The 3083-nt window shown below is 43.6% G+C and overlaps 1 non-coding gene across 1 annotated transcript; it reads right to left on the bottom strand.

Moving 5' to 3' along the window:
• Nucleotides 1-329: 329 nt before the first annotated feature.
• Nucleotides 330-401, bottom strand: TRNAP-UGG (transfer RNA proline (anticodon UGG)). The gene has a single exon. It is a non-coding gene; the product is annotated as a tRNA-Pro (tRNA).
• Between the last annotated feature and the right edge of the window lie 2682 nt (nucleotides 402-3083).

Here is a 3083-nt window from a genome sequence, read left to right as displayed (position 1 = left end):
TGTGGTGGTATTCTGACTGAAACACAATGCGTATAGCGATAGATTTTAGCAAAAGTATAACGGCAGCTCATTCTCGTCCTCCAGCTGTTGTAGGGTTAAAGAATCGTGCCGTTATGAATTTCTACTAAAGCATGTATTTTTTTTTTTAAATACAGAAGAGGAGATGTTGTGCAGTAACGTGAATTTGCCAATGACATCAAAATAATGTGATCTGGCGTTTGCTACCATTATTGACTAAGCACTGGGAATCCATAGGGCAAGGGCCGCTCATAGGGGCGAAAAGCGTTTTGAATTAGGCCACTTGCATACACAGAAAAAAAAAAAAATTAGGGCCCGTCCGGGATTTGAACCCGGGACCTCTCGCACCCAAAGCGAGAATCATACCCCTAGACCAACGGGCCGCCTTGAGTGTTAATGTAAAAAATAGTACTTATATAAGATAGACGTCCGTTTTACGATTTCTTTCGGTTTTATTGCTGAATCTTGAATCGAGATTTATCTCCGCATTCACGAAGCCCCCCGTTACAGATAGTTCAAATTATAGCGGCGTTGCGTCTGTTTTGATTGTTTCAATTTCTATTACGTCGAAGGAACGGTGGCTGTGGCGTGTAATTAGTGTTTAGGTACGTGAGGCACGAAGACAACTGCAATAAAATCATTGATGCGCAGTTTAAATTCACTGAAACCAGCCAGTCTGCTTTTTTTTTTTGCGCCTTACCTGGCCTAAACGCAAATTACATGCGACAGTCATCATTCGATTAATGAAACCGAAACCAAAACAGCACTGAGACAAAACTAAATTATAAATTACTACATGGTTGTAGGCGAATACCACGAGGTGGTTCATGTATACATGTGTACTGCATCATTTGAAAGAAGAAAATGCGGGCAAAAAATTTGGTGTCTATGTACGGTTTTCACGTTTGTAAACAAACGTGATGTTGATGATGATGCTAGCACCAATGCGATAGCGCTGCCATGGAGGCGCGGCGTTTGAAAAGGTTTGCGCCTTGTTTGCGCCGGTGCAGACGACGCGTTTCGCTCAGCAATTGAAAAAAAGCGCTGACGCAGACGATGCGTGCAGCACTGGTGTTGATAACGTAGCGCGTCGAGCCAAATGCATTCACCACAGTGTTTGATAAGGCTCTGGTCCAGGTTACACGCCAGCTTTCGATGCTTTTTTTTTTTTTTTCCCCTTGGGTTATTGCTTGCTCGAAAAACACGCCCGTCCGATCTTCAAACAGGAAGTGTTCTGGGGGTAAATAGCAGTGTTGCCAGAATCTCTCCTTTTTACTTTATATGACTAGCTTCAAGGCAATTGCCGGACGCTACATACTGAGTTTGTTTTTTTTTTTTCCTCCATGGAATCATGCGTGCGGGCGCCCATCCCCGATTGAGCTTAACAATTACCGTGGTTTTTATTTATTTATTTATTTATTCATTCATTCATTCATTCATTCATTCATTCATTCATTCATTCATTCATTCATTCATTCATTTAAGCATACTGTAAGCATAATTAGGCTCTTACAGGACTGGGCAAAATAATAGGACATTTATACAAAACAATCAAAGCGATCACTTTAGCATCGCTGCCTGTAGGCGACCAGGGCTGTTTACGTGGCCGGCTTGCGTGCCGCGCCGCACTTGAAACAAAGCTTAATGCAAGCAAACTCGGCGCCTCACGGCTAAATGTCATCATCGTTATAATTTATTTACCCTTAAGGGCCCCTGATGGTGCATTACATTAGGGGAGAACATAAATTGACCATGGGTCACAATAATAAATCATGTAAATATAAATATGAATACCAGACAAAAGTAAAACACGTTTCTGCGTATTGTAACAACGTATTGTAAGAAATGCTTTGGAATAAACAAAGTAACAATTCATTAAGAGGACATGCAACACAAGGTATTGAAAAATGATTTATTAATGACTGAATTTTGTGCGATTCAGTTCAGCGGCAATACGGCCAGGAAGTTCGTTTCACTCCGCGATAGCAGTTGGTAGGAATGATTAAAGATGGCGTTAGATGAACCATGGATACGATGAGCACTTCTGCAATTAAACGTTTGATTGCTAAAGAATACCGTACAATCTTCAGCATGCCTGGCGAAAGAGAAGCATGTGCCCGATAACGCGGGAGTCGCTGCATCCCATGTCAACGGGAAAGAGAAAGCACAAGGCTGAGCAAGATCGGGTGAAGCTATAGACCGGACTGAATCCGGTCAGCTGCTTTACTGTGCTCAGATAGAACTGCGTTCCAAATACATTTGAAATGCAATCATTTTCCTTTTCACGGCAGAAAGTAGGTTCTTGGCAATAGAAACTCAGATCCACTGCTACTGAGCCTTTAAACACCAAAAAATCTGCTTCGCGTCAGCGGGTAAGTCCACATGAGTCGACCGAGTCCTACTTAACCGCATTCACGTGCACAGAGTTTTCTGACAGGGAATGACGCCTGGTACGCCACGCAGAAAATTTGAGCGCAGTGTTTCACCTTCCCGCGAGTAGAAACTTGCTCTTCAGTTTGGTTTATGGTTTATGGTGGTTTAACGTCCCAAAGCCACTCAGGCTATGAGAGACGCCGTAGTGAAGGACTGCGGGAATTTCGACCACCTGGGGTCCTTTAACGTGCACTGACGTCGCACAGTACACGCGCCTCTAGAATTTCGCCTCCATCGAAATTTGACCGCCGCGGCCGGGATCGAAACCGCCTCTTTCGGGCCAGCAGCCGAGCGCCATAACCACTCAGCCACCGCGGCGGCCTAAGACTTGCACTTCATCGTAGTCAGAATTCTGGAATAAATGCGGTAGGGCTGGGGTGTTCTAGTCGCCAGAGCACATTAATTCTCTAGTTGGCGCCGCTAATTCATGGAAGTTACGCGTAGTTATTAATACTGGAGAATATTTAATTTGTCCGGGCAGCGCGGATTTCAAAATATTTAGTTCATTTCCGTATTTATGATTTCGGGTTAATACGCCCAACTGCTAGGGAATATTAAACTTAAAAGTAGTTTGCCGATGGCGAAGTCCTAATAATAGATCACCACATTTGAGGGAACATTACTTCTTCACA

This window comes from Amblyomma americanum, chromosome 1, assembly GCF_052857255.1.
Source record: "Amblyomma americanum isolate KBUSLIRL-KWMA chromosome 1, ASM5285725v1, whole genome shotgun sequence".
NCBI classification, from domain to species: Eukaryota; Metazoa; Arthropoda; class Arachnida; order Ixodida; family Ixodidae; genus Amblyomma; species Amblyomma americanum.
This window is presented reverse-complemented; position numbering and strand designations above follow the sequence as displayed.